The sequence below is a fragment of the Castor canadensis genome, chromosome 17 (assembly GCF_047511655.1).
Source record: "Castor canadensis chromosome 17, mCasCan1.hap1v2, whole genome shotgun sequence".
Lineage (NCBI taxonomy): Eukaryota > Metazoa > Chordata > Mammalia > Rodentia > Castoridae > Castor > Castor canadensis.
In genome coordinates, this window is record NC_133402.1 from 22,094,802 (window position 1) to 22,121,024 (window position 26,223).

The 26,223-nt window shown below is 45.4% G+C and overlaps 1 pseudogene; it reads left to right on the top strand.

The window, feature by feature from the left end:
- Positions 1-23,059: 23,059 nt before the first annotated feature.
- LOC141418503 (cell cycle control protein 50A pseudogene) lies at positions 23,060-25,285 on the top strand (annotated as a pseudogene).
- The last annotated feature ends 938 nt before the right edge of the window (positions 25,286-26,223 follow it).

Genomic DNA, 26,223 nt, shown 5'->3' on the forward strand with positions numbered 1-26,223 from the left:
TATTTTGGATGGTGGAAATTGGAGTCTTACCAGTGCCTCTGTGTCTGGTCCAGCCCTTAGGATTGTCATAAAAGGGAGAAATATATCCTTGGAGCTTGAGTTGGGATGTAAGTTCTCCATAAGGAAGGGTCTGGCATGCATCGAATCCAACAGTTAAGGGAAAAGTACTCTGAGTTACATTAATAGTAAACATACCATTTCCGAAATGAAAAAGAGAGAATTTCACTATAGTCTTTTTAAGGTTACTCTGGTGTCGCCTGGATGTGATAGCACAGTCCGTTGTTCTTTCTGGTCTGGTGGGGACACGCTCTTTACCCGTGTGTGATGAGTCCACCCCTGCTCCATGGTCCAGACGGCTGTCTCTGTGGTCAGCAGGACCAGGAAGGGTCCGTCCCAAGCTGGCTCAAGCTTATTTTCTTTCCAAGTTTTGATCAGCACACAATCGCCAGGCTGGTGTGGGTGAATGAGAAAATCAAGTAGAGGAGCTTGTGTTAACAACCCCTTTTTCCTAAGAGAAAGTAGAATAAAGGACAATCCAGGGATATAATTTTTGAGGAAACAGTCCTTAGTTTCAAAGGTGGACTCATCAGTAACAGAGCTAAGGTAAGGAAGCCCATAAGGCATTTCATGGGGGAGAGGCCAATGTCCTTCCGAGGGGCCGTCCTAATCCTGAGTAGTGCTATAGGAAGGCATTTAATCCAAGGGAATTTGGTCTCTAAGACTAATTTAGTGAGCTGATTTTTAAGAGTCTAATTCATTCTTTCAACCCTCCCTGAGGAAGGTGGATGCCAGGGAGCATGGTGTTCCCATTTGACCTCCAGAGCCTCCATAAGTCCCTTAAGGACATTGGTGGTGAAGTGACTCCCATTGTCTACGTCTATATTTTCTATAACTCCTAATCTTGGGATGATATGTTCTAGTAATGCCTTAATTACATTCGTAGCAGTGGCCCCCAGGAGAGGGACGGCCTTGACCCAGTGAGTGAGATGGTTTACAATAACCAGAAGGTATTTAGGACAACCTATTTTGGGCATCTCAGTGTCTCAGGACTTGCTTGTTCATTTTCAATAAGTAAGACACTCTCTGATACCTGTTTGGATAGCATATAGTTCCCTATGCACCCACAGGCTTGCAAAACTGCATCACACCTGGTCTGGGGTCCCCAGTGGCTCCCCTGATGGAGATAGGTAAGGAGTTCTGTCATTAGGGGCTTTGAGATCATTTCCCTCCCATCAAGGAGAACCCATTTTCCTTGTGCAGTCCTGATTGCCCCAAGTTGTTTTTTTGTTTGTTTTGTTTTGTTTAAGTTGTATTTCCTCAGAAAGGGTAAAGATAGGAGTGACAGGAGGAACAGGAAGTTGTGGGATAAGACAGAAGACAGGGACCTCAGGGGTGAGAGCAGCCTGTTTTGCTGTCTCATATGTAAAAGAATTTCCCCAAGCCTCAAAGTTTACCCACTTTGGTGCCCTGGCACATGAACTATGGCTGCTTCTTCAGGTAGTTTTAGGCTCTCTAGTATTTGTTGAGTTAATTCCCCATGCACCAAGTCTTAGCCTTGCTGTTGATTAAACTCCATTCCATCCAGATTTTTCTGAAGGTGTGGACCACACCAAATGCATACTTTGAATCAGTGTATATGGTTCCTCTTTGTCCTTTAGGTGTTTTAAGGCCTGATGTAGGGCAAACAATTAGCAAGTCCGTGCCAACCAATTGCCTGATTCTATTATAGTCATGGTTTCCCTACTTACTACAGAATTTCCATTATGTCTTTTTCCCTCAATTACTTGAGAGGATCCATGCACAAAGAAGTGGAACCCAGTCTGGAAAGGAGTTTCCCTGAGGTCTGACCTTACTTTCATTTGGTATTCAATAATATCTAAACATTTATGTTCTGGGGCTCCTCCCTCCTGCTTCCCCTGCCAAGAAAGTGGCTGGATTTAGGGCCTCATCAGTAAAGTCAGGTCATCTTTTTCTAACAAGATAGCCTCATACTTTAGGATCATGGAATCTGTCACAATCTATGCACCTTTTGGTTTAAGATTGTCCTAACTTGATGGGGAGTGCTAAAAACTAGACTTCCGCCGAAGGTGATTTTTCTATTTTCTTCAATTAGAAGGGCTGTAGCCTTATTGCCTGAATGTCACTTGGGTGACAGTTATCTAGGAATTTAGATAAGAAGGCCACTGGTTGACTTGTTTTTGAGTTAGCACCCCAAGGGCAACTCCCTTGTTTACATTTACATAAAGGTGAACAGGCTGTTCAAGAAAGGGCAAGGCTAGCACCAAGGCTGTGATAAGGGCTTGTTTTAGCTCATCTACTTATTTTATCTCCTCGGGGTTCCAAAGAAGGGGGTCTGGTTCCTCTTGAGTCAATTTGAGATATAAAGATTTAGTTTTAAAGGCATATGTGTCTATCCACAACCGGCAGTATCCCACTAAGCCAAGGAACTTCCTTAATTCTTGTTTTGTTCCTGGGAGAGAGAGACCAGTGATTCCTTCTGTTCTTTCTGGACCAATCCTTCGTTGGTCCATACTGATCAAATGTCCCAGATATTTTACTTCAGTCTCAACAAATTGTAACTTATTCTTTGAAATAGGAAGTCCCCAGCTTCCCAGAAAATTTATAAAACTAATGGTTGTGCTAATTACCTCCCTCTGGTTATCCCCTGACAGAAGTAAATGGTCCACATATTGGAGGAGGCACACATTGGGGGGGGTCTAACTTGAACTTTTCTAACTAGAAGGGCGAGGTGGGGAAGCGGGAGCCCGGGGGAGTGGTGTGGGGGCCAGCTCTGATGCCTGAGCTGGAGGAGCACCAGGATTATAAGGGGGGGCGGGGAGGAGAGTAAATCCCAGTTAGAAGGAATTCCAATTTTTTTTTTCAAGTGGAAACAGGACTACAGGACTCTGTCTTCAACAGAGAGCATATTCCTTCTCCTCTTGATTGACTGGGCTCTTGTCATTTACATGTTGAATTAGTAGTTGATAGGCCCATCCTCGTCAGATCCAAATTTTGGTCAAAACACCAAAGGCTTTAAGATCAGTTCTTGGGTCCAAATAAAACAACAGTATTTGATCATTCTTTGTTTCTTTTTCCCTTTAGTATGGGGTTGTTATCCCAATATCTTAACATCTTCCCTAGGGGGCTCTCAGAGGGTATTTTATCCTGGGCCTTTGTTTGTTGGCCTCCCTGTTCGCTGCTTTTATTTCCCATTTCCCCCTGCAGGTCAACTGTGCTCTATTTGGAGTTCAACCCCCCTTTTGCCTTGGAGGTTTCTTGCACTTTGATTCTCTTTCACTTTGTCCATCTCCGGCCACATCCCTCATGGGAGCTTGAGGCACCTCTTGGTAGCCAGCGGGTCAGTATAAACTGTTGAACTGGATTAGATTCAAGAATCTAATTCTGCCTTGAACAGTGCGAGTTTGCCTTGGAACTGCAGATCAGGATTCCACTTTCCCTTTATGTCACCTGACATGTCTCATTTGCACATCACACAGTCTCCAATATCCCAACCACCAATACATTAGTTGGTCATCCCCATGACATTTCTTGTCTTGGTTTGTGCACAAAACTTACGTGGATGCCCCAGTCCCTTCTTCAGAGCTCTTTTACCCAAGTTGTCAAGAAATTCTGGAGTCTGAGTTCATTCACAGATCTAGAAAGTTGTCACCATTGACAGAACCTTGGGGCCACTGCAACCAGGCAACAGGATGCATCTCCCTGGGGAAGGGCTGGGATCCCCCTGAAGGACTGAAGGACAGACTGTGGGAGGTCCCAAAAGGGTGATAAGTGGTCAAGGAGACACTTCTCCTCCCTAGGAAATGCCTGTTTGCATCTGAAAGGTATCTCTGCCATCAGGCAATGCAAATAGGCTATAAAACCCCACTCCCCAACCCTGACCCACGGGATCACTGGTTTCCGGGTCCCCCTGCATTCTCCAATATGCAGTCTTTCTCTTCTCTTTTCTCCAACTAAATTCTCTATACATAAAATCTTTCCGACCTCTGCTGTTGGAGTCTGCCTGTGCTTTCATTCTCAAAGCAGGCTCAAAAACCCTGAGCATCTGAAATTCCTGCGTGTGTCATCCGTGCATCATATTTGGCGATGCACAAAGGGACCAGCCTTCACCTGAGGTCGGTATAGGTTGTGCCAAACTGGGAAAGGCTGCCTAGGAATGTGACCATGAGCATCCGGCACTCCGGTGGAGTCTGTTTTCCAGGAGAGACCCCCCCCACCATGGCCTCGCTACAGTGGAACTCTCAGGTCGACCTTTTCTCCCTCTCTCGCTGTCCTTGTTAAGGAGGGTTTCTTCCTTGGGAAACTGAGGAAAAGGTCCGAGCCCACTACAGCTGTACGGCAGGCAATCTGAGGAAACTCAGAGGCTGGGCAGGGGTTTGTACTGCACTGCCAATGCTATGTGGGCAGAATTCGACTTCAGTGCACCAAGGCTTTTTCTTTTTTCCTCTCCTTAAACGTTAAGACTCTCTTTCAAGATCTGACCAGCTTAAGGGGAGGTCCAAAAACAGCCAGTGGAAACGAAAGTTTGTCTTCAAGCCACAAAAGGTGTTCTGGCTGGTGCACTCCCCGGTGTCACCCAAAGGATGGAGACGCAACTTTTTGACCCGCCCTGAGGGCCCAAAGGCGGCTAAGTCTTGGACCTCCCCAGCCATGTCCGTAGCAAACAGACAATCAGATCTCTCATGCTTTCTTCATGGTTTCCATGGCCCAAGAGTGGAGGTCACTTCTTGCTTCCAGTGCTCCAGTACTGCCTTTGGCAGGATCGACCTGGACAGCAGGGATGATCAATAATCCCTCATGAGTTGAGCCTGGAAACTCTCTTTTTCCTCAACCCTCAGCCTCTCCTTCCCCTTTCCCAGGCAGTTCAGGATGAGTGTCCGCCTCCCCGCCTTTGCTGTAAATAGCAGTGAGCTTCTTTCTTCAGGGAGTTTGGGAAAAATCCCTACAGGCATCAGAAAGTGCTAGTCTCCAATTTAGGCTTGACTGTCTTTGTCAAGCATCAGATTAACTGGTTAAACAGGTTCCACAGACTGCCCTCAGGAAAAGAAAAAAAAAATAGTTAAAAGGCAAAAACCTCAGGTCTCAGTTTTTGCCCCTTACCAGAGCAAAAGCCTCCAGATGCTCTCTCTCCTTTCATAGAAAGCATATATGCCTCACAGGATATAGAGGGGAACAAAAGTCAACTTCATCAAGAGTCCCCATCCATGCCTCTAAAGGGGTCCTCCTTCTGGCCATGCAAGCCCTCTTGGTTACTTTGACAGAGTTACTTTTTAATTACAAGCATTCAGCTGATAGAGAAGAACTAGGCCTACTTGGGTCACAGGGCAAAGAGGCGAGTCAAATAGATGAGAGATTGGTCAAAGATCATCTCAGGGGGTGTGGGTGCAACTGAGATATCTATCTGTAACTCCTCCATGACTCTATCCACGAGTGGCAGTGAAAGGAGCAAGGGAGAGCAGGACGCCCTCTCCCACTAGAGTTTCTCTTTATCTGGGGACGCTCCCACTAGAGTTTCTCCTCATCTGGGGACACTTAGATAAAAGGAGAAACCTCTGTTAAGCTGACCAATTTTCCCTTTTTTCCCCGTTTTAGATGGGAAATCAAGCCTCAAGGATCCAGGAAGGATTCCCCCTTGCCTGCTTATTAAAACATTGGAAAGATCTTGATCCAGAAAGTCTTCAGCAAAAGTGACTAAAGTTTTACTGCACCAAGGCTTGGCCACAGTATCCTCTGGGAGATGAGGAAAGATGGCCAGAAGGAGGGAGTGTTAATTACAATACCATTCTTCAATTAGATATGTTCCGTAAAAGGGAGGGAAAGTGGACCAAAGTTCCGTACATTCAATTGTTCTTTTTTCCTAAGAGACCACCCAGAATGGCTAACAAATGCAGGCTAGATACCCAGACCATGGTAACCCTTTGCAAAAAGCCCCCAAACTCCCTTGAGCAAAAAAAAAAAACCCATCTAATGCTCCATCAGCTCCCCCTGTTCCCCCTTACCCAGCCACCTCACACACTGGACACTGTCCCACAGGACTCTACTCCCTCCAGTTAATTCCCGGAGGGGACAGAGCTCATGTTCCTTTTAGAGTGAGTGAACTTAAAGAAATAAAAAAGGATTTAAGAAATTACACAGAAAATCCAGATCAGTACATCCAGGCATTTAGAGAAGTCAGCCAAAACTTTGAACTGAGCTGGAAAGACGTAATGCTATTGCTATCTCAGACCCTCACTTCTCTGCAGAAACAGCAGGTTCTAGATCAGGTAGTCACAGCTGGAGACAATTATCACTTAGATAAAAGTGGCCCTACAGGCCTGTCTCATACTGGGCCCTCACAGGAGGAGGAGGGGGAGGGAGAAGAAAGACAAAGGCATTGGATACCTAGAAGGGAGCCTCAATTCCTAATTCCAACAGGAGATCAGGCAGTGCCTAGGTATGACCCTAAGTGGGACCCTGAAAATGACAAGAATGAATGGAGTCATAACCATTTCATCCACTGCATTCTTGAAGGTCTAAGGAGAGCCAAGGTAAAGCCTCTTAATTACTCCCAAGTCACAGCTGTACAGCAAGGACCCTTAGAAACTCCAGTAGCTTTCCTACAGAGACTTAAGGATGCTTTACAAAAGCATACCAACATTGTACCAGAGTCACAGGAAGAGGAAATCATCCTAAAAGATAAATTGCTAACACAGTCAGCACCAGATATCCGTAAAAAGCTTCAGAAATTGGTGGCTGAAGGGAGCAGAGATCTGGACCAATTGGTCCATGTAGCCACATAACAGGGACTTAGAAAAAGAAAGGAAGGACCTGGAAAGGGAAAAGAGAGAGGATAAGCGGCAGGAGGATCTGATCGCTGCGCTCAGAGAGGCTCCTCCTGGACAAAGTCCAAACCCGAGGACATGCTTTCAATGTGGGCAGGCAGGCCATTTTAGGAGGGCGTGCCCCCAGAGAAAGCTACCTCCAGGACCCTGCCCCATTTGTCGGGGAAAACATTGAAAGGCACACTTTCCCCGGTTCTCAGGGGAACCGAGGTCAGAGCCTCCCACCCAATGACGGGTCCCGGGGCCTCCCATACAGGCTTCTCTGACCACTGTAAAAGCAGAAGAGCCCCAAATTAAGCACAAGTTCAGTATCCTTATCGATACTGGAGCCAGCATCTCACCTATTCCTTTCTCTCCCGGACCCAGGTCCTCCAAGAAAATTACTGTTCGAGGCATATCAGGCCAGCCTCTAGAACATTATTTCACTCAGCCTTTACCCTGCTCCTGGGGAGATTTCCATTTCTGTCACTCCTTTTTAACTGTCCCAGAAACCCCTACTCCTCTGCTAGGGCAAAACCTTCTATCCAAATTGGGGGTACAGCTTCTTTTATCCCCAGGAGAGTACTTTTGCTTGCCCCTAATAGAGGAACAAGTAGACCCCACGGTGTGGATGGATGGACACACTGTGGGACGGGCACGAACAGCTGCCCCAGTCCTAATTCATCTCAAGGACACCTCCTGGTTTCCCCATCAAAAACAATATCCTTTAAAGCCAGAAGTTAAGGAGGGGCTAATTCCCATAATCAAACACTTAAAGAGACAGGGACTGCTAATAGAATGTTCCAGCCCATATAATACTCCTATTCTTGGTGTTATGAAGGGACCTAACAAATGGAGGCTAGTCCAGAATCTCTGCCTGATCAACGAAGCAGTAGTGCCTCTCCATCCTGTAGTTCCAAATCCCTATACGCTTTTAGCCCAAATACCTCCAGGTACTACTTACTACTCTGTCCTGGATTTAAAAGATGCCTTCTTTTGCATTCCCTTACACCCTAAAAGTCAACCTATCTTTGCCTTTGAGGACTCCACAAGAAAGTCTGGACAAGTCACTTGGACTGTCCTCCCCCAGGGATTCAGAGACAGCCCCCACCTCTTTGGGTTAGCTCTTGTAAGGGATGGGAATCCTATTCCCTTGAGAGACAGAAAGCCAGCCGAGAAGGTAATTGCCAAAGCAGAGTTTATTTAACTGGCTAGCTAGGATCGAGCTCCAGTATGGACACGCAGGTCCAGTCAGGAAAGCTCGACCCCCAGTCTTCTTAGGGGAAAGCTTATATAGTCCATTTCCAGCCGTTACAATGAAAAACCCGCACATTTCTTAACCAATGATTTTGTAACATCCCCCCTCATTTCAGCCTATTGAGCAACAGAACAGTAACAAGCATACTTCGTTTATCTGCATTGGGCAGGCAGGCAGAACACGTCCTGCACATAGCTCACATCCTGCACGTTTCCCCTGCAATCGTGTCTGAGTCATGTCCTGCTGCTTTGTTCATCTTATCTATACCAAAGATGGAAGGGGGTTATAGTTTTGTCTGTCATAACAGAGTTTAGTCCCTCTCACTCTAACCCAAGACTTGGCAGAATGGCAATACCCACAAGCTACTCTGCTACAATATGTAGATGACCTCCTGCTCTGTGGACCAAATGAGCCTGTCATTTCACGAGCCACTGAGTCCTTACTAAACTTCTTAACAGATAGAGGTCATAAAATCTCTAAAGAAAAAGCCCCAATTGTGTCAGTCTAGGGTTACATATTTAGGTCTTGTCCTGGAGAAAGAAATGAGGTCTCTAGGAGAAGACAGAATCCATCCAATCCTGACATTTCCTCTACCTAAAACTCTAAAACAATTGAGGGCCTTTTTGGGGGTCACAGGATACTGTAGAATTTGGATCTTGGGATATGCAGACCTAGCCAGGCCTTTACACTACCCAGCCCTTTATTGAGTGTGATGACAAGTCAGAAAATCCATTCCACAGGTTAAAAAAGTCTCTTATGATAGCTCCTGCCCTGGGTCTCCCAATACAAGACAAGTTTCAATTATATGTCTATGAAAAGGGAGGACTGGCCTTGGGCATGGTGACTCAGCTCCAGGACATCACTCCCCAGCCAGTAGGTTACTTAAAAAAGAGTTAGATCAGGTAGCCAAGGGATGGCCAGGATGCCTCAGAGCAATGGCTGCAGTAAGCCTTCTAGTGCTTGAAGCTCAGAAACTTATTCTAAACCGCCCCCTAATGGTTTATACCCCACACGACCTAGGGGGAATTTTAAACTCAAAAGGAGAACTTTGGCTATCTGACAGCCATCTACTTAAATATCAGGCCCAGCTTCTGGGAGGGACAGAAATAACTTTAAGGACCTGTCAGAGCCTAAATCCTGCATGCCTTCTACCAGAGGCAGAGGGAAATCCTGAGCACTCGTGTGAGGAGGTACTTATGGAAAATTATGCTGCCCAACCTGACTTAACTGATCAGCCCTTAAAAAAACCCAGATCTAGAATTATACACTGATGGCAGTTTCTTTGTCAAGAATGGTGTCAGACATGCAGGGTTTGCAGTTGTGACAGAATTTGGCATCCTCAAATAAGGTCCTCTTCCTCCTAATACAAGTGCTCAATTGGCAGAATTAGTGGCCCCTAACAGAAGCCCTAAGACTGTCAAAAGAACAGAGAGTAAACATCTATACAGATTCTAAGTATGCCTTCCTGATCCTGCATACTCATGCAGCCATTTGGAAGAAAAGAGAAATGCTAACTCCAACAGGAACAGCTTCCCATAGGGATAAAAGGGAGGTTACTTTAATAGTTTTAGGGATAACAGCATTAGTTGCAGCCCTTGCTGGAATCACCTATGGGGTGATTGCCAATCATGTAACTGCAAAAAACCTAACCAAAGTGGTAGAGGACACCTCAGACCAGGTAGGCCTTGCCATTAAGGACATGCAAAGGTCTTTGTCCTCCCTTGCCTATACAGTAATGGACCACGCCTGGCCTGGCCCTAGATTTTCTTTTGGCCAAGCAAGGGGGGGTATGTGCCATTGCCAATACCTCCTGTTGCACATATATAAACACTTCAGGCATTGTAGAAGAACATGCAGATTACATTCTCCAACAGGCTAAGTGGCTCTGGGAGCAATCTCTTGAAACTCAGGTTTCTACTCAGGTATGGGAACAAATAAAATCCTGGCTCCCCTCCAGGACTTGGTTCCTACCCTTTCTGGGCCTATAGTTGCCCTTATCCTCTTGCTTGTGTTTGGGCCTTGCATTTTAAACTTACTTGTCAAGTTTGTTTCTTCTCGCCTAAAATCCATCAAACTACAAATGCCTCTGGTGGAAATGAAAACGATCTTCTACCCTGGTCCCCTTGACAACCCCTCTCATGGTCAGCCCTGATGCTGCGGGCCCCTTCACCGCCCCCTGTCAGCAGGAAGCAGTTACTCAATAGACCTCGTCATCCCTATCCCAAAGAGCAGTTAGGGTGACCATTGAGAGGGGGAATGAAGGGATAAGTGGTCAAGGAGACACTTCTCCCCCCCAGGAAATGCCTGTTTGCATCTGAAAGGCATCTCCTGCGATCACACAATGCAAATAGGCTATAAAACCCCACTCCCCACCCTGACCCACGGGATCACTGGTTTCCGGTCCCCCTGCATTCTCCAATATGCAGTCTTTCTCTTCTCTTTTCTCCAACTAAATTCTCTATAAATAAAATCTTTCCGACCTCTGCTGTTAGAGTCTGTCTCTGCTTTCATTCTCAGAGCAGGCTCAAGAACCTTGAGCATCTGAAATTCCTGCGCATGTCATCTGTGCATCACCCCTTCCAGGATGGAATGTAAAATCCCGGACCAAGCCCCCAAATTGTTGCAATTAAAGACCCTCCGGTGCCAAAAACAGACACAAGAGACAGAGAGAATCTTGACAAGGCAATTTCTTTTTTTTTTATTTTATTCATATGTGCATACAATGTTTGGGTCATTTCCCCCCCCTTTCCCCCACCCCCTCCCTTACCCCCCCAACCCCTTCCTTACCCCTCCTAACCCTTCACTACCAGGCAGAAACTATTTTGGACAAGGCAATTTCTTTTGATCAAAAGGGTGCAAGCATGTATGCACTCCAGCTGAGCAGACACATGAGCACAAAATGGCTGACAGTGGCTCCTCCTTATATCCCTGACACAGTCACACCTGCCCCTCACCTGGGATTTGTCCAGGTCAAAGGTTCACAGTCTTTCCCGATTGGCTAAAAGGCTTGGGGGATGGGTTAGGCATGCAGTTTGGCGGGCAATGGAGTTGTACAGGAAGCAAGGACCCTTTAAACGTGCAAGTCACCTAAGATGGTGACCTGAGGAATTTTAAGTAATCTAAGAGGGTGACAAATACTTTGATAGAAAAGATCATTTTTCTTACAATAGAAAAGACCAAACATTAGCTTCTTTTTTTAGAGGAGGGAAATAAACTGCTATCTTGCTAAACTACTTTCATTTGGAGTTTCCATCACTCACAAACATTATTCTAACTGCCAAAGACTGTCAAATTCTGTCTCAGGTCCTGGGGTTCGGGGAGGGACTGAAGTTGGGAAGGAAGTAGTGACTGCATTTAGTAATTAGGTAGATCTGAGCTCTCAGTCCTACCTTTTGCTAGATTATGAATGTGGGCTAGTTACTCATTTTCTGTGTGCCTCCATTTCTTATCAGTATCACAAGGATAACAGTAGTGTCCTGGCTTATTGTGGAGACTTAATGATGTAAAGCATGTGATGTTCTTAGCACCGTGTCTGAGACATGGAAAGCCCTCATGAAAAGTACTCATTAATATTGCTATTATTACTACCACAGCCGCTTGTTGTCACTGTGGCTTGGCTACCCTACAAACAGCCCTTCTTATATGTAGCTACAAGTAGCTGTGATGCCTTGCACCAGTGGTTTTCCCATTAAGGTGGTTATCAGGACCACCTGGGGAAGATGGAAAGCAGGCCAAGGCCCTAGCCCTCTACTCCAATGATCCTGGGCTACCACACTCATTATTAGCAGACTGAATGATTTCACACCAAAGTTTAGACCTCAGGGACCATCCAGAACCAGGGCGTGGGGAAAGGGCAGCTGAGATCAGCAAAAGTATTAATCCATTCCATTTTCTGTTGCTGTAACCAAATACCCGAGACTGGGTAATTTATAAAGAAATTTACTTCTAGCTGGGCACTGGTGGCTCACATCTATAACCCTAACTACTTGGGAGGCTGAGATCAGGAGGATCAAGTTTCAAGGCCAGCGTTCACAAGATCCCGTCTACAAAATAACCAGAGCAAAATGCGCCAGAGGTGTGGTTCAAGTGATACAGCACCTGCTTTGCAAGTGTGAAGCCCTAAGTTCAAATTCCAGTCCCACCAAAAAAAACAAAAAACAAAAGGAAATTTACTTCTTACAGTTCTTGAGGCTGGGAAGTCCAAGGTGGAAGGGCTTTAGGGGATGAGGACTTTCTGCAGGACACCACAGAATGAGAGAGATTGCAAAACTGGCTTTCACAGCAGGCCCACTTTGAGATAACCCAGGACCCCATTGAGCCTCGAAGTTCCCACCTCAAGATTCCTCACGACTTTTGGTGGGGACATTCAAATGATAGCAGCAAACCACAGAAAATATCTAGCCAGGCCACTAGAGTGAGAGTGGGAGTCCAATTCCACCACTTCTGTCTAATGTGTGACACCATTTTTTCTCTGGGATCCTAGAAATAGCCTCGGCCAAGGAAAGCTTTCCAAATCACCGATGGGATCATGAAGCCCAACCCTGCCATGACTAAAGCCCACCAACAGCAGCCCCCGGTCTCCAGAATAACACTGAAACCCCTCATCATGATTTAAGGGACCCAATATGCTTGATTGTTCTAGCCCAGTGGTCCTCAACCAAGGGCAATTTTGTTCCTCAACAGACGCATGGCAATGCATAGAGACATTTCTGATGGCTGCAACTGGGAGATGAGGCTCCTTCAGTGGGTAGAGGCTAGGAATGCCATTAAGCACTCTACCATACACACGACATCCCCCACAACAACACAACCAGCCCTGGATGTCACCTGTCCCAAGGAGAGAAACTGCCCTGGTCTCACCTCTCTTCACTCCCTCCCCGAACTCTACCTGCAGCCTTCAAGGCCTTGCTCCATCTCCCTGGTGTGCCATGCTTTCTCTGCCCTCTGACCTTTCCATTGCAGCACTTCCTCCTAGAATATACTTCCTTCCTCCCCTTGTTGTGGTTGAATTCCATGTTCCCTTCTAATCTCAGGTCTCTTCTTCCAGGAAGCCTTCTTGCTTGCTCCAAGCTGACCAAGGGGTCCAGCACTTACCCAAAGAAAGACCCTTGTCACATAACATTGTAATTTCCTGTTTGTTTGCCTTTCTTCACAATTTTAAGTTCTATGGGGACATGACCAGGTTTCTGTTCAGCTTTTACCCACCTATCCTAGTACAGTATTTGAAACACAAACAGGTGCTCAATGAATGTTTGTTGGATGGCTAAATGAATGAATGAGATGTTAGAATCTCAGGCCAGGAAATAAGAGTTAGACTGACAACCCCTATAGGAAAGCCAAAAGAATATTGAAAAACAGTGAGCCAGTGACTGTGCCTAGGGCTATCTGTACCAGAACTCCAGTGTCAATGTTATGCCAGGAAACTGACTCAACAGAGAGCTGGGAATGGGCGGACACTGAGCACCTTTCCTCCTGCCTCACAGGAAGAGGGGTGCCTCTGGCACAAGTTTGGGTTCCCCATCTCCTCTGGAGACCCCACCTCTTCATTTATTTTCTGCCCTCTCATTTTTTATATTAAAATACACATCTTCACCACAATCTTCCCCTCTGTATCTAAATATCCCAAGTGTCTTCAAAGCTAAAATAATAAAGCAACTGCCTCTTCCCCACTGCCTCCCCCTTTGCCTACAAAGATCTCATGAGCAGTCTGTACTCAGAAGCTCCACTTCTATCAAGGACCTCAAGGGGGCGCCATTCACATTGAGGTCTATGTGAACAACCTACAAATCACAGCTCTGTGGAGCACAGTGTGTGCTGAAGCACACATCCTCCTCCACGTTGAGTCCCACCCACTCCTCCATTCACTGCCCACTGGCTCTCAACATCACAAGGAGACTGTTTTGTGTGTAGATGACACCGTATTTGGCAACCCAGATGGGCAGTGTGGCTTATAATCTTATTCCACTTCTGAGGATGGTAGCAAGGCTGACCCTCCCCTCTGCTCTCATACTCCACTCCACCTGCCCTGGCCTGTTTTCTCCTAAACAGGTGCAACTCCCACATGGTTCTGCAGCTGCTCCTCTGCGCCAGTTACTTCCAGTGTGTCTCGTGGTAAAATGTAGCCAGGCTCCTTGGTAAGGCCCAGAGGACAGTATGGGGGGCTGGCCCAGGGGACAGTATGGGGGGCTGGGTTGACAGCTGCCCCTCGCAAGACCACCGGAGTGGGATAATTGGTGGCCCCCAAAAGATATGTCCACATCCCAAGCCTTGGACTCCATGTGCGAGACTTTATTTGAGAAAAAGGCCTTTGCAGGTGTAACTAAATGGAAGGTCTGGATTATCCAAATGGGCCTGAAATCAGAGGCACGTGCTTTATGAGAGAGAAGAGACATGGACCCAGAGAGGAAGAGCCCAAGAAAATGGACACAGAGACTGCAGTGATGTGACCACACATCAGGAAATGTCCAGAACCACCAGAAGCTGCCAGAGACCAGAGAGGAGCTGTCCCTGCAGCCTCCAGAGGGAGCGTGGCCCTGCCGGCCCCTGGGCGGCAGACTCTGGCCTCCAGTGTTGTGAGACAATGACTTTGTTGTTTGAAGCCACCTGCTTTGTGATGCTTTGTATAGCAGCCCTGGGGTCTTAGTCTACTTGTGCTGGCATAACAAAAGACTTGAGGCTGGGTAGATTATGAAGCAAAAGACCTTTTCTCACAGTTCTGGAGGTGAGGAAATCCAGGATGGAGGCACCAGCAGGCTTGGTTGTTGGTGAGGACTACTGCCTGCTTCCAGGGTGGCGCCTGGCCACTGCTTCCTCCAGAGGGGAGGAGCACATTGTCCTCGCATGGCAGAAGGTGGAAGGGCTGGACGCTGAGTGGAGCCTCATTTTATAAAGACTTTGATCCCAGTCACAGGAGCCCCCACTCACAGAGGGACGAGCCCTCATAACCTACCCGCTTCTTAACGGACCCAGAAAGTGTCAACATCTGAAGTTTGAGGAGAACACATTCAAACCACAGCACCTAGGAAACAGTCTCCGGAGGAAATGCGGCCCAGCTGATACCTTGATTTCAGACTCCTGTGTCCCTGAGCGCACTGCCTGCAGAACCGGGCATGGCGGTGCACACTTGTAATCCCAGCTACTCAAGGGCAGATCATGAGTTTAGAGCCAGCCAGGACAACAGCCCTATCTAGGAGACAAAATGCAAACAAAATGGAGGGAGGTATAGTTCAAGTGCCTGCCTGCTCGCACCTGAGCCCTGGATTCAATCCCCAGTGCCACACACCACACACCACACACACCATACACACCACACACACCACACACACCACACACACACCACACACACCACACACCACACACACCACACACACACACACACACCACACACCATACACACCACACACACACCACACACACCACACACACACCACACACACCACACACACACCACACACACACCACACACACACCACACACACCACACACACACCACACACACCACACACACACCACACACACACCACACACACACCACACACACACCACACACACCACACACACACCACACACACCACACACACACCACACACCACACACACCACACACACACACACACCACACACCACACACACACCACACACCATACACACCACACACACACCACACACACACCACACACACACCACACACACATCACACCACACACATCACACACACCACACACACACCACACACCACACACACCACACCACACACACATCACACCACACACATCACACACACCACACAAACACCACACACACCACACACACCACACACACACCACACACACACAACACACACACACCATACACACACCACACACACCACACACACACCACACACACATCACACCACACACATCACACACACCACACACACACCACACACACCACACACCACACACACCACACACACCACACACACATCACACCACACACATCACACACACCACACACACACCACACACACCACACACACCACACACACCACACACACACCACACACACCACACACACCACACACACATCACACACACCACACACACACCACACACACCACACACACCACACACACACCACACACACACCACACACACCACACACACACACACACACCACACACACACACAACACACCATACACCACACACACACACACCACACACACACACCACACACACACCACACACACACACCACACACACCACACACCACACACACACACACACATCACACACACACACCACACACACCACACACACACACACACATCACACACACACCACACACACCACACACACCACACACACACCACACACACCACACACACACCACACACACACACACACACACATCACACACACACACCACACAACCACACACACCACACACACATCACACACACCACACACACACCACACACACCACACACACCACACACACCACACACACACCACACACACACCACACACACACACACACACACATCACACACACACACCACACACACCACACACACACCACACACACACCACACACACACCACACACACCACACACACACCACACACACCACACACACCACACACACACACCACACACACACACCACACACACACCACACACACACCACACACACCACACACTACACACACACACACACCACACACACACCACACACACCACACACACCACACACACACACACACACCACACACACACCACACACACCACACACACACCACACACACACACACACACCACACACACACCACACACACACACACACACACCACACACACCACACACACACACACACACACCACACACACTACACACACCACACACATCACACACACACACACACACACACACACACACACACTACACACACCACACACCACACACCACACACAAACGTGAGGTGCTAAGTGGGTGTTAGTTTAAGCCGCTGCAATCACGACGGGTTGTTCCAGCAGCTGCAGGATACAAAGACAGAAGTGGTGTCAAAGGGGTTCTCTGTGCCTGCCATCTGTTGAATTCTCTCTCAGCCTCATGTCTAGGGTAGACATCATCCAGCTGCATTAAAACAGAAACAACACTAGAGTTCAACTCATCAAAAACACTCTGACCTTGGCACTCATTTGACCATCCAGGAGCCAAAGAGTTTTCATAAGTGGTCAACATGCTTGGGGACACATAAAAGTCACACTGTGGGAGGTGATCAATATCCACAAGATAGAGACTTGTCTTGTAGATGGTCTACCAAAACACTGTGAGAATCCACCATGGGGTTCCCAGGACAAGACCAGACATGGGTCTCATCTGGCTTGATGACAGGGAACTGTAGAAAGATGGAACCAGGATTCTGAGTAGAGAGTTTTGTTTTTATTTTGTTTTGTTTTTCCAGGTGAGAGACAAAGAAATTGTAGTTCCTAAATCCCATTAAATGTCACTCTCTATGGACCAGTGGGACCTATAAGGAAATATTTGACACCATCTTCTGAATTCTGACTATATCTATGATCGACCCTAAATAAGTCTGTTTTTATTTTTCTTATAATGGACTGGGTCCTTCCAGATATAATGGGCCATAAAGGCAGTTTTACAAAAATAAACTTAATCTCATTGTTAACTATTTAGAATACTGTACCGCAATATCCCTATGCCCAGTGACCAGTTACAGGACAAAGTCCGAAGTGTGAAGATTGGGGGCTTAGTGAACATTAGAAATATCCCAAGACCCCTAAAATATTCCCCCAAAGCTTTCTGAGTGCCAGACAGCTTACAAATACCAGTGACTACAGATAGACAAGGGACTGACATGTTGATGGTATCTGGCCTGGCCTGCCCAAGAGGCCAGCACCCCATCATTCCCCAATAAATCAGGAGGTCATTTTTCCCTGAACTGAGGTTCAATACTCCCATTGCTTTCTCCCCTAACCAGCCCTGAGATTGCTCTGTGCTCTTTATTACCTTTCAATGACTTAAGCCCCTGAACTGAATAACTTCATCAAGGTGTCAACCTAAACAGATTTTCCCCATAATGGCCCAACTCTCACAGGTTCTTAATGAAAAATATTGATTCTCAAGGATTAGTTGCAGATTTATGTGTTGGGATGCTGATCTCTCTGTCACCTGACACCTTATCAGTGGATGAAAGGACCTAGTTTTCCTTCGTGGTTTTAAAAAAGCAATCACCGGTTATGTCAAGGGGCAGCTTAGGTCCAGAAAAACAAATAAATGTCTGTGTCTGGGTTCCTTGGAATACTTAACAGATAGGGGGCAGGGAAGGCACAGTGGCATCAAAACACCTGGATGCCTTTTCTCATTAGCATCTTTCCTGGATGGGTTGGGGGGCAGGTGCAGGGAACCTGGAAGAGCAGATGGGACAGCAGCCACCTCTTTTGCTATGACTGATCTCTGGAACACAGTAGGAGAGACGCATGTCATGTACACCCTGTGGTGGAACCTTTAATAGGTGGGAACTATTAGAGGAAGTTAGGTCACTGAGTCATGCCCTTGAGAGAATACTGGGTCCCTCCCTGGCCCCTTCCTCCCTCTCTCTCCTCTCTCTCCTCTCTCTCTCTCTCTCTCTCTCTCTCTCTCTCTCTCTCTCTCTCTCTCTCCCAGGTCTCACTATGTAGGCCAGACTGCATGGTACTCTTCATCCTCCTGCATCAATCTCCAAGTGCTGGGATTATAGGGTACACTGCCACACCCAGCTTATAAATATTTACTGAAGGGCTACCACCGGCCAGACACTGTGCTAGCCATTGTGGGTTCCTACTCTCTTATAGGAGACAAACTAAAAAACACGCACACAGCACAAACATAGGTTGTAACTGCAATTACACAAGATGGTGGGGTGGAGACATGGGCTACAACAGCTGGAATGAGGACACTGACCTAGTGAGAGAGGTCAAAGGAAATTTCTCTGAGACAGTTAACACCGGAAAACGAGTTCACTGGAAAAGCAGGGAGAGTTGGGGGATTTGGGCAATAGAAATATCACATGCAAAAGCCTTGTTCTGGAGGGAGCTGGCCAAAGCCAGTGCAGTCAGAATGCCAAGAAAGATGGCTACAAACATGGCACCCAAGAGCTCCAAAGAGGCAGACAAAGGCCACACTGTGGATTTGGGTCAAAATCCAAGAGCACCAGGAAGCCATTGAAGGAGTTCAGATCTGCACTTTGCAAAGTTCACTTTGGCTGCTCAGTGGGGAATAGATTACAACAACTTCAAATAAAGGTAGGAAGAAGGTGGCTGAGGAAGGGACAGCAGTGATCCAGGCAAGAGATGAAGTAATGAGGGGACAGAACTGAGGAACACTTTCAAGGAAAAATCAACAGGCATTGGCACTGAATGGAATGTGGAGTGGAAACAGGAGGAGGAAAGCAAGATGACAAGGATGAGTTCTTCTCTGTAGGCTGGCCCTTTTCTTTGGCCCACCATGGGTTTCTCTGACCACTGATGCAACCATTTCCAGGGCAAGAGTCTCATTTTTTATTTTTAGTTCCTAGAGCAGAAGCTGGAAAACTTCTCCTCTAATGGGCCAGATAGAAAATATCTTAGGCTTGAAAACCATATAATCTGTATCAATTACTCAACTCTGTGGCTATGAAGCAAATACAGCACAGACAATATGGAAACAAACAACTGTGGGTGTATTCCAATAAAACTTTATTTTAAAAAAAAGGTAAACAGGATTTGGCCCCCTAGGCTGTACTTTGCTGACCTTGCTATAAAGGCCTGAGACGAATGTGAATCCTGGAATCCCAGGTCTCAGTGAACTGGAGTATTTCATTGAAACAGTATCCATTCCCAGGCCTGGACACCTTGAACCTGCCTAGGAAAGTAACACAGTTAGCTGGGGAGTAAGGAGGGTCCCAGGCCCCCACAAAGGCCCTAGGGCCAATAGGAGATTCCCAGAGCTGGACTGGCCTGACAAAATAGACCATCAACTTTCCCCAAGCTTCCTCTAGGTCCTCAATGCTATCCAGAAAGGAAACTCAGAATAAATCCTTCATATACATATTCATCTGTACTTAGAAAAAAAAATGTTTTAAAGAAACACCAGAAGGGAATACAAGAAACTAGTAAGTGCTTCCCTATAGGCCTGAGAATGGAAATGGAAGAAGACTTTCACATGTACACATTTTTATATCATTTGGGGGTTTGGATTCTATTCTATTATATTATTATTATATTATATTACATTGTATTATATTATGTAATATAATTGAGTATTGTCTTCCCCAAAAAAATAGTAAATAAATTTCTTTATGAAATACTCTGTTCTATGTCAACAGAAATGGATATAGTTCACCGCTATCAGATTAGAGCTCTTGAAAAAGACATGTATTTATCCCTAAAATCACAACCTGGCATGATGCTTGGGTAGATTTTAAGCACAGCTGCACTGCACACAGAACGTCAGACTCTACCAGTGAAAAATGAACAAAAAAACCTTTCCTGGTTCATTTCTCCGAGTTACTAGGAGTCTACTTTCAACTTTACTTACACATTAAGCACTCTCCTCCTTCAGGAAACAGCACCTACTTTTGCTCCAGAGACACTGGGTTCCACTTTGTAAACAGCCCAGTGGGGGACTGTCAAACAAGGGGCTCAAGTGACCCAGGCTAGGCCAATCGTATTCCTCTCCCTTGAATATGTTTGGCTGCCTCCCCGCCAACCCCTCTCCTCCGAAGAGATGGAAAAGTGGTAAGATTTCTGAAGGGTTTCTGGTTACTTCTTGCTTAGACCAGGTACCTCTTCAAAGGTACAGTTAGTGACTTCTGACTTTTTGTTCTAGTTTAACTGATTTTGTTGTTATTGTTGTTGCTTAAATTGGCCAGAAAACATTTTTGTGTCTTGATCCAGACGAAGTGATTCTACTTAACATTCTCCAGGGCATCTCCATGGCCTACAACACAGAGCCCCTGGCTCCCCACTGCCTCATCCCCACTGGGGACCCTCAGCCTCCAACACGTGGAATTCCTACTGTTTCTACAAATGCACAAGCTATAGCAAAACATGCAACCAGAAGGAGACACATGGTGTTCTACGCCCACTTCCTCGCCTGAACACTTTCCTACCGATCTTAGAAGCAGTGGGTTGTGTAGGTCAGAGTGCAAATTCTAGCGCCAACAGCCTGGCAATCATTGATCGCTTCTTGATAAGCCCACACACGCTTACAATGTTTCCATTTGAGGTTTTTTGTTTTTTGGGGTTTTTTTTTTTTTTGGCTTTAAAATGGTGCAAGAGCAATGCACATTCAGTGACAGCCATGCTTAGACTTGAATTTTGATCTTTCCCTTGGCTGAGGATGCAGTAGGATACTGTCCCTGCAATGCTGCCGTGGCTCTCAGCCAACCAGGCAACGGTCAAGGGGACACACGGGGCTACAGTGAATTGTGCTGCTAAGTTGTGAAGTCAGTAGGGTGGGTGTATTCCATGCACTTCTCACATAAATTTTCAACTACAGTGGGTTTATTGGGGCATAACCCCATCATAAGTTGAGAAGCATCTGTACAAGAGTGATCAGGCTCTCTCCTTGCCTGGAGACACTCACCAGAACATACCACATCCTTAGGACCAGTTCCTGAGCCCATTTCAAAGATCCCGGATGACAGTGATGAGGTTACCATAGCAGTAACCTCAAAAGTGTTTCTACCAGTTAACCTTGTAGCTTACTCCTTGTAGCTCTTGGTTTTCTCATTTGAAGATGGGAATTTTACTTACAGCTTAGTAAGGGTTATTTATTTAACAAACACTGTATACCAGACACTATTCTAAGTGCTTTAACACAGTAAATCAGTTAATATTTGTAACAACATTATAACATAGGTACTATACTGTCCCCATTTTGCAGGTAAGAAAACAGGCACAGAACAGTAAAATTAGTTGTCCAAATCTATAAAGCTAGTATAAGGATGTAATGAAAGATTACATGAGAATTACAATCTCAGGAACCAGGGATAATAAATATCCCACAAGACTGAACCTATTCATTATGGACTGACTCGTGCCCCCACCCCCAAATTCATATTTTGAAGCCCTAACCTCCAATGCAACTGTATTTGGAAATGGACCCTTTAAAGGGATATCTAAGATTAAATGAGATTAGAAGGGTGGGACCCTAACCTAAAATGGTTGGAGTCCTTATAAGAGGAATAGCCACAGGGATGTCCATGCACAGAGAAAAGACAATGTGAGGGCTGGCAGAGTGGCTCAAGTGGTAGAGCACCTGCCTAACAACCATGAGGCCCTGAGTTCAAACCCCAACACCACCAAAAGAATTTTTAAAAGACCACATAAGGCCATAGCAAGAATATGGTCATCTGCAACCAAGAGTCCTCAACAGAGTGAAAGCTGCCCACATCTTGATGTTGGCCTTCTAGCCTCCAGAGTTGTGAGGAGTAAGTTTCTGCTCTTTAAGCCACACCGTCTGTGGGATATGATTATGGCCACCCTAGCAAACTAGTACCTACTTAAGAAGACTCCACCTCATGATGACGCTACCCGTTGCTTTTTAAATGTGCTTCTGACAACAATACAGGAGGAAGTGAACCCCATCAGCCAGTCCCCGTCTCATTCAGGTAAAGCAGAACATCTTTGCAAGACATACAGGGCCCTCCAAAGTTGGTCTTCAGCCATCCTGCTCACTCACACTCTCAAGCCAACCACAGCAACCCTTCCCACTTTCCCAGACATGCTTACCATTCCACTCTTATGCCCTCCTCTTCTCTTGCTTTCACCTGTCTTACTTCGCTCACATGGGTCAAGGGACAGATCCCATGCAAATGGATTAGTGCCTTCCTTGCATGAGTGAGTTCTTGCTCTGGTGGGACTGGCTTGCTCCCAAGAATGGGTTGTGTTAAGGCAAAGCTGCCTAACATATTTTACCTCTTCTGTGTGCACCTGCTTGCTCTTCAACTTCCACCATGAGTGAGGCGCTCACAAGATGCAACCCTTGCCTGATCCTGGACTTCCCAGCCTCTAGAACTTTGAGCCAAACTAAACCTCTTTCTTTATAAATTACCCAGTCTCAGACATTCTTGTTGTAACAGCAGAAAATTCACAAGAATAGCTGTTACTGTTGATGGCTTAGTGGAATGAGTCGGAATAGAAATCACCATTGTAACTTAATCTAGCTCCACACATTTTTTTAGTTACTTGGTTTTTCTGCTCAAAATTTAAATCCTGGTTAGAAAGCACCAGAGTGCCCCATTTTGGTTCCTGTGCCCATTCCGTGTCTAGAAGAGGGTGGAGTCTCCATTACTACCCCATGAAGCTGCATCAATGGGAGAGAGGTTATTTTCAAAAGGAAACTAAGTGTCTAGAAATAGAACCCCATCAGAAGTGATTTCCAGTCTACAGCCATATCACCCTGAAAGCGCCCGATCTCGTCTGATCTCAGAAGCTAAGCACGGTTGGACCTGGTTAGTACTTGGATGGGAGAAGTGATTTCCAGTAAAAAGCCAAGGTAATTTAAGGAGGAAAGGATAATCTTTCAACAAGTGGTGCCAGAACAGTGAGATACCCATATGTTGAAAAGTCAACTTAGTTCCTTACCTCATACCCCACACAAAAATGAACTCAAAATAGATCATAAACCCAAATATAACAGCTAAAAGTATAAAAACGTCTATCAGATACTTTTGTGACCTTTGGCTAGGAAAACATTTCTTAGAATTGACACTCAATGTAAAATCTATAAAAGAAAAAGTGACTAATTGAAGTTCATTAAAATTTAAAATTTTTGCTTTTTAAAAGAAATAACTAAGAAAAATGAAAAGACACACCACAGACTGGAAGAAAATATTTACAAAACACACAAAGGCCTTGCATGGAGCATAATGAATGCTTGGAACTCAATAGTAAGACAAACAACCAAGTTTTTAATAGAGAAAAATATTTGCACAGACAGTTTGCCAGAGACAATATACCAACTGGTAATAAGCATATGAAAAGGAACTTAAAATATCATTAGCTATTATGCAAATGCAAATTTAAGCCACTATGAGATGCCACTCCACATATGTTAGAGTGGTTAATTTAAAAAGAATTAATAATACCAAGTGTCAATAAGGATATGGAGTAACTGTAGCCCTCATATACTACTATGAGAATGTAATGTGGGTGAACTCTCTTTGGAAAACAATTTGGAAGTTTCTTAAATTATTTCACATACAGTCCAGCAATTCCACTCACAGGTATCTACCCAAGACAAATGCAAATATATATGAACATGAACACAAAGACAGCTACGCAATTTCTCCTAACAGCATTATTCACAACAGCCTAAAAGCAGATGATTCAAATTCAAATTCACCAGTTGGTGAATGGATAAATAAAATGTACATATATAAAACAATTAAAAAGGAACACCGTGCATCTATACTGTTAACTTCACACTGGAAAAGTCATTTGATTACAATGTGTTTATGTATTATGGACTGTCTAATTTCTATGAAAATCATCATCCTTACATGAAATCTCTAGGTGATGGTCAACTGAGTGGAGATCCTAGTGCTCTGCTTAATCCCAATGAGGAATGAGAGCCTTATCAAAGAAACAAAGACAGACCAATTGCCCCTTGTGCAGCTGTTGCCAAAGCATGTTTCACGATATGTTAGAATTGTTTCTGGTCACCAATGAACTGAATCCAAGCCTTTGAAAAAGAAAGGTAATGCTTGGTGAACAGATAAAAATGTGAAAATCAGAAATCCTCTTGGAAAAGAAGGCCTGGAAGAACAATTTAAAGGGACCACAAAGCCAGTAAACTGGCTTAAACCAGTGTACACGCTAGATTCTGATGAGGATGGAAATAATGGGTCATAAGTGAGGATTTTATTATTTGGATGCACATTGCAGCATTACCTCCTTTTCGTAAGTTGTATTGTCCTACAGAAAGGAGAGGTGATTTACATCCAACATGACCCGCTGGACGATGCTATTTGAACATCACATAAAATCACCCTGTGCATTCTTTTGACGGGCAGAAACGGATGCTCTGGAGCACTATTTCATGGATGAAGGGGAAAACTCCATTTGGGGGGATTGCCTACATTGCTATTGGTTCTATCTCCTTCCTTCTTGGAGTTGTACTGTTAGTCATTAATCACAACCTCAGAAACAGTAGTTACACTGTGGACATGACTCTTTAATTTTAAATTCCAAAAGCAAATCCACTGCACATGCATCAAGGCCTGTGCTGTTCAACCTAGCTTTCCAGTGCTGATGTCAGCTTAGTTTGTCATTTTGAATTGGCACATAACTTTTGTCCTTTGGTTGTTATCAGCAGATGACTATGAAAATGTATCACAGGTTTAAAAATTACTTGCAGTGATCATGTTAATACTGTAATTGCCCAAATGACCTTGTAATTTTTTGCTTTTGGTTGGGACCAGCCACATGACGCCCAGAGCCTCTGTGAACTTTATCTACTGCCTAAATGTTTATGCTGTGTTCTTCGTATCATGTTGACGTATGATACTGCATGTGCTCCTACTGTGTGAAGAAAAGAATTACAAGATGTCTGAGTGTAATGACTTATTAACCTTTCAGGATTCAGAGTTATGGAAAGATGAGGAAAGACTAAATCTAAATAAAACCCTTCATCATTTTCATGTGTTGTGTGTAAAGGCTACCACTTTGTTGAGGTGATTCGTGTATTCAGTGTATCTGTTGCAGTCCTTCGTTAAGCTTAGCTTGGAATTCAAAGGACATGCTTATCTTGTCTGACATAGAAATTAAGGCTCATGTCTAAAGAGGACAAGTAGGTCTTGGACAGAAGAATTAAACATTCCTCTTTTCATTGGGTTAAAATGTTGCAGTCAGGAACCCCAACTCACTTGAAATATTTTCCATATGATCATTTATGTTGAAGATTACACTTCAAAAGGGAAGGAAGAGTAGAGGTGAGGTGGGAAACTGCTTGGCACACCCTCATCTCCTGCCTCAACTGTAAACCACATGTAAAAGCCCAAAAGTGACTGTTTTCATTCTTATTGTATTTAACGTTAAGAAAATTATGTCTGCATTGCAGATACCTCAAGCTGTCTTAATTGGCAGGTAAGTGTTTTGACTTAAGTACAATAACGTT